The sequence below is a fragment of the Magallana gigas genome, chromosome 1, assembly GCF_963853765.1.
Source record: "Magallana gigas chromosome 1, xbMagGiga1.1, whole genome shotgun sequence".
Taxonomy (NCBI): domain Eukaryota; kingdom Metazoa; phylum Mollusca; class Bivalvia; order Ostreida; family Ostreidae; genus Magallana; species Magallana gigas.
The window spans coordinates 40,346,432-40,353,487 of record NC_088853.1 but is presented as its reverse complement, the minus strand read 5'-3'; the positions used below and the strand labels follow the sequence as shown (position 1 = coordinate 40,353,487).

Here is a 7,056-nt window from a genome sequence, read left to right as displayed (position 1 = left end):
ATCATTAATCTTAGGTACTCGGGCACGTGTATACATGTGTATACATTCTTTGTCCAGGTGACCTCCTCTGTGATTTACCTTTATATTCTGTGTGGATTGCAGGGTTTTTTCTGGCAGGAGTGAACAAAAGACTGTTACATAACATATACACAGTACGAAGCGTGAGTTTATAACTGGAGCCCGGCGGGAATTTTTTTTCAATTTGTGTGTACCTGAGTTAGTAAAACTGATAAGTAAATTATAATTATTTAGTAAAATAAATCAATATACCTATTTTGTAAGACTCGAGCTCCTTCTTAAATCATTTAGTTATCATTTGAATGAACCTTGAGGTACAGTAACTAAATAAGCAAACAAATTAAGGTTAAGTCGTTGTAAATTTTTACAAATCGTACTAAATATTCGTACAACCTGAAGTTTAGAGCTAATTCATTTCCTTTTTAATACCACGCCAACACATGTACACAGGCATTTTTCAAAAAAAATTCTACAGTTGAAAATAACAAGTAAAACCCACTTGGAGTTTGAGTCTAATATAATAATTGTTTAATTATTTACATGCATTTCAGACCTAACTACATGTATGACTGTATCATGCATCATGTATCACTGGCGTCGGAAGCAAATTGAAAGTGGGGGGGGGGGGGGGGCTAGGCTAATCCTCAGAAATATTGAGAAAAACCCCAATTCCCAAAATCATGAAATTCCTAATCCGTGTCGGGGGGGGGGGGGGGGGGGGGGCTAGTATGCCTATTACTCCAACTTCTCAATCTTTCAAGGTAAATTTAGGAACAATTACATTTCCGGCGAGAAAAAGCGGGGGGGGGGGGGGGGGGGCTATATGCCTATTGAAGCCCCCCCCCCCCCCCCCCGGTTCGACGCCTATGTGATTCTGCATTTCTATACTTTGTATTTACTTTCTGTACTGTAAACACAGATATTGATACATGTTTATGAAACGTGCACATGTTTCTGTTATAAGATATAATAAGCATTATTTATAATTTTACTGAAGTTATACGTTATATTACAAAATCAGTTTAAAATCCAGCACTAGCCATGTGATGCACGTGATTTTAATCCCATTTTTAAAATTTGATTATACATTCGTATACAATATACCAAATAATTAAAATTATATTTTGTTTATATATCAGTCCGACGTGTACGTCTTACTTCCCAGCTTGTTTAACGCGCCTGTATTTTAATTTCATATGTATTCTTAACGTAATGTTCATCGTATGACCAATCAGTGCACATGTGTAACTGTAAAATAATTGCCATCAATTCATCGTAGTTGTAAAGTCACCGTACGGGTGAACGCTGTTAACCGGACCCCGTTAATTGATCGGCATCTAATTATATTTGTGATTTCTGTGTGTTCATTCAGAATCTGCTCAGTAATGAACAAAATATTTTCACACCTCTATATTTTGAATAAGAATATGACCGTACTTAGAATCGCGGTGAAAATTGGACAAGTCAAGACTAACTTGTCAGTAAACTATATATGGCTCTATCATATTTAGTTTGGCAAAATCATCAGTACATGTAAATAAAATATAGTTAAAGACAAAATCTGATACATATGTCTCATTAGAACTTGTTTAATGTCATTAGACATTTGTAAACAAACGGTCGGCCATTTTTTTTTTTTTGGTTAATCACGTGTTAAAAAAACAATTGTAACAAACACACGCCAATACTTTGTCGTATTTAACCAGGAAATACTGACTCCGACAGTTCTTATTTAAAATAAATATACATGTAAAAAGTATACTAATCGGTAAAAAAAATGATAATTTTGATTAAACATTATTTATTTTAAACTATCCCAAGATGCACTTTTCCAAGATTTAGCGGGTTCTGATTGGTCAGTATTGGCGCACTTTATGATTCCGAGCGAAGATTAAAATGGACAAGAAGGTGCTGTTGTAAAATGGAGAATTAAGAAGCATTAATAGCCTCTACAACAAGGAGATAATGCAGGAACGAAGAACTCATGTCAAGGTAACTTAATTCACAATATAAATACTCCCAATAACATGTTCAAGGCTCTAATTTATCTCTCATCTGTAAACGAGATCTCGCGCCATCAAATCAAGATGGCGTCATTTTTTTCAAACTTGGTTCGGCATGTTAATTTTTATTACCGTATCTCTTTTAAATATACGTTTTAACCAAGTTAACCATTAACCAACTTTATATGCACGATAATCAAGATTATCCAGGGTATACACATATATAATTATATAAACGTCCCTAATATATATGAATGCTTGGTTGGTAAACAAGACGAACAATGAATCTTTCGCACATTATACAATTTACAAACTCTAAATGTAACGTAAATATTAAAAAAAAATATTAATTAAATCCGGAAAATGAAATCTTTCAGGTTTTTCTTTTTCAGCATTGACAGCTTACAAAGTCAATGTTTCCGGTGATTAGTTGCATCCTCTGTTCGGTGATTCGGGTGAATGTTTTGACCAGCTGGACGATGTGAACGCAAGGTATTGCTTTGAAATTGATTATTTTCACCATTAACTTTTACATGTGTTGGATGTTTATAATTTACTGTAGTCATTTTTTTGGAAATCAAGGTTTAAGTCCTTGAAAAGGAGATTGATGGGGGGGGGGGGGAGTGGTGGAGAAACACACTTATTGTTGATAAATTTTTCCATTGTTCAACAAACAATAATTGAATCAAAATGAAAAAAACATTGCTTCAAATATAAAATGAAACATTTTAGACCAGATACTACTGTAGTCATTATATGATATAGTTTAAACAGCAACTGGCAACTGCATAGTAGCTTCTGTATTGAGAATTTTATTCAGAATGCCTTTATTACATGTAAGGCTGAATGTTTATTGTTTAAAAATCTAAATGAAACTTTATTATTCTTGTTTAAGATGAAGAGAACAGACATAAAGTACAGCCCAGTGAAAGGAACAAGTTCATCGCAAGAAGAAGAATTTTAATCCTACCACTGTCCAGAACTACTAAGTCTGCTGTAACCATGATGTGATCATATGAGTGCTTCACCGGTCTGGACAATGCTCGAAAATCCCCCCAAAAGGCTTATTTCCATAAACTACGACTCAGGTTACATCAACAACAGCCAAGGACACTCCTTATTGATTCGAATGGACACATCTCTACGACCTGACTAAACCTCTGCAGAATAAGACTTTTTAACTGTAAAGTATTCTCATTTCAAAAAACCTATAAACTATAACAGTACTTTTTTTATATGATCAAATACCAGTATATTACAATGTCTGTCTGTAAGCTAGAATCTTAGAAAATCACATGGTTTTTACTTATTAAATGATTAATTAGACCTTGCAGATACTAACTTTCATGTTCTTAAATAATTTGTTATATTTGCAAATATTGCATAAAATATTAGACTCCATGTAACATATATAGAGGATATCTATATTGTGTGATTTTATATTTGCTTTATCCAACGAGTTGAAATGGTGTATATATTCGCAAGGCTTGCCGAGCGAATATAACCATTTCAACGAGTTGGATAAAGCAAATATAAAATCACACAATTATAGATGTTCTATTTATCTCATACAATTTGATTTATACTATGAAGCTTTTGAGACAGTCCCTTGTGTGACCCAAATTGTTTTTTTTTCAAAGATTAAAAACGATGCTGCAACGTTGTGTTATGCGGCTATTGTGACCTTGCGCAATACAATTTAGTACGTCATTCCTGAGATAATTCTAACTGTTTTAATGTAAAGTTTCACTGAAATAAACCTTAAAATAATTTTTTAGCTCTAGATAATTTTTCTTAGGGATTTTTAACTTGATTAAATTGAAATTCCGATTAGAAGACTTGAATAATCAAGTTTGTTGACATACACAAAGTTGCGAATGCTTGACTCGAACGAGGAACAGTTGTTGATACATGATGTTTAATAAAACAAACACTAGGCTAGCCTTATGATTCAAAATTGAAAATAGTGAATAAGGATGCTTACTGGTGGTGGAATAAAAGTCTCATGAATCATTATTTCGGTAAGTTCTTGTATATAATCACAACCAGAGCGCTCTGTTTTCATCGCGTCGTCAGGATGAACTCCTTGATAGTTTTTGTAGTTTTATAAACTTCACAATGCAAATTGAAAGTTGGAAGTGGGCTAAATTTATGACAAATCTTGACAAACAAGAAAAAAGGGTATTGTGGTAACTTTGCAAAAAAGGTTGGGGGGGGGGGGGGCTAACCTCCCCCCCCCCCCCCAGTTCCGACGCCTGTGCTACGCAGTTATGTGTTTTCCTTCATATTTGTAATTTAAATCTTTGACAAAATCAATTTTATATTAATTTTTGTAGTAGATATAGTTATGTTGAAAGTACTAGCAAATCTACGAAAATAGGTCACTGAAGCGCTGTGTCAAAAGTAGTTCCTACCGGAAGTATTCGATATAGCATCACCCGTGTGATATAGCAAAGGTTTATCACACGGGTAATATACACCACACGTATGAGATAAATCCTCACATCTCCAAATTGATAAGTGTTAACCACTTTTTTTCCCATTTCCTTTGTTTAAACATTTATTGATAACTTAGTTTTTATTTGCAGCAATATAGGAAATATTAAGAAACCAATCTTAAATGTAAAAACACTGCATTAGGAGATGAATGCATGGGTCATAGAAAAGATAAAATACACCAAACAATATTCAATTATGCAGTATATGAAAATATATAAAGACAACATATATCCCGTGTATTACAATTTTTATATAACAACATTACTTGCATGGAAAGTTGTTTCCATGTGGGTTTTATTTAAATCTGTGTTATGTAACTATTATTGGAATTAGCTTTTATATCATAAGTAAAATGCTGGTATTGATGAGAATTGTAAGGTGAATGATCTGTGTGATACTTTGTATTTTATACATTCATGCTACAAAAAGCAAGTACATGTACATGTAGTAATACTTGACATATATAAACAATGTATATTTTATTTCATGTCTTGGATTTAAAAATATTAATGTAGGTAAAGTAGTGAAATGTAGGAAGGTAAACTGTGTGTAAAGAAGAATATTCATCAGGAATGAAGTGTGTTGCAATCAGCATAATTAATTAAATGTGTACATCATATTTTTGCACATGATTTGACAGACTGCTCCATTGTTAGCTTTTTCTTGGCCAACAAGCTTTTCATATCTCCCTCTGGGTCATATATTAATATACTGACAGGCTTATGATATTAAAATCTGATCAGTTGGTACATCATGGGTGGATATGAGAAGTTCACTTTGGACTTAATTGATTATCAAATAAATGATATCAAATCCTGTTCTATTGTAAACCATTAGATTATATTACTAACAAAGAAAAGGTTTATCCCAACTTGTAAGTGGGTCACTTTGACCTCATTTTGGAATTTATTGACATACATATTCAAATCAAATCTGGGTCATACCTCTATAGTCAACTACTATCTTGTAGTGTAATTTTTTTTTTACTAAAGATGGATACTTTAGACTTTTCAAAAATATTTTATGGTGTACATATTCATTGTTGATTAAAACAAATTGAGAGAAGTGTATCATGTTCATGTAACAGTGAAGTTTTCTTTGTTTATTCATGTACATGCAGTTATTTTGTGAATTGCATTCATATTTTTAAAAAAAATAAGATCTTTGTTGCATTTTTAAAGGGAGATTGGATAGGCATTTAATCGAGATGAAAAAAAAATACAAATGTAAAGATTTCTTTGGGATTTTTTTTTTCTTGTGCAATTTTATCATTTTTTAAATAAGAGTCCCTAATACGGGAATTGTCATATGGATGTTTCTCCATTATTGTATCTTGGCTAGTTTTTTGAACAAAATACATTTGGAACTGTTTGAAATTGTTTTGTTTTTACATAAAGTAGAAACCTTGCTCAGCTTTTGTGAAAGCAAAAATATAAAAAGTTTCAGTAAGTTTCAGTCGCGGAAACCCTTTGTAAACAATATGTATCCCAATTGTATATGGAGGTTGAAACTATGCAGAAACTTCAAGTTTCAGTAAGTTTCCGTCGCGGAAACCATTTGTAAACAATATGTATCCCAAACGTATATGGAGATTGAAGCTAAGCAGAAACTTCAAGTTTCAGTAAGTTTCCGTTGCGGAAACCATTTGGATTCATGGACAGCCTAAGTTTCAGCACTGCGGAAACTTAATGAAACTTGAAGTTTCCGTGCTGAAACCTGTCGGAAACTTAAAGTAACCTTAAGTTTCCGCAGAGTTTCCAAAGGATTTCCGCAGCGCTGAAACCAGATATTTCATCCAGTGTGAGTAAAATTTGTTCTAAACACCGAAAGTATTTATGAAATGAATTATTATTGACATAACATTCGATATTTCAACACTATTATGGAATTAGGCTCAAACAAAAATAGACAAATAAACTATTAGCGAAACAGAGGAAATTCGGACTAAAATTTAAAGATTTTGTTTTCCTAATTAACACTTTTTTGGCAGTACTCGAATATTAAAAGTTAAGATTTTATATTGTAGTCTAAAACATTTTGCATATTTTCTTTTGGTTTTAACTCACTTATTTATTAAAATAATTACATGCCACGAATTGCAAAAATATTGAAAAATGCTAAAAACGATAAAAGACAACATACATGTATCTCAAATTTTGATCATTGACCTCATATAAATTATATGCCAACAAAATAAGGTCAATATAATTAGTTTGATACTATAAACGGTTTTTTATTACAACCATTCAATTTTTTGTAAAATTGGATCAAAAATGGGTAGAAATTTGAAAACTGTTAGAGGGAATTCGGACTGAAATATTTTCAACATTTATAGATTAATTTTTAATGCCTTGTATTTATTGAGTGCCACTACCATTCATAAACTGTATTTCTTTTTTTAAAGTGTTTAATTATTTTAATAATTTCACTATTAAGAAAATTTCAGTCGTAATGTAAAATTTTATAAGGTTTTCCTTGATTTTTCAAAATTTATTCAATGGCCATTAAATCAAAAAGTAGGTCATTGATCTTCCTT

At 32.0% G+C, this 7,056-nt stretch overlaps 1 long non-coding RNA gene across 1 annotated transcript; it reads left to right on the top strand.

Moving 5' to 3' along the window:
- Window positions 1–1,800: 1,800 nt before the first annotated feature.
- LOC136273788 (uncharacterized) lies at window positions 1,801–3,314 on the top strand. The gene is made up of 3 exons (XR_010712019.1): window positions 1,801–2,010; window positions 2,414–2,513; window positions 2,917–3,314. It is a non-coding gene; the product is annotated as an uncharacterized lncRNA (long non-coding RNA).
- The last annotated feature ends 3,742 nt before the right edge of the window (window positions 3,315–7,056 follow it).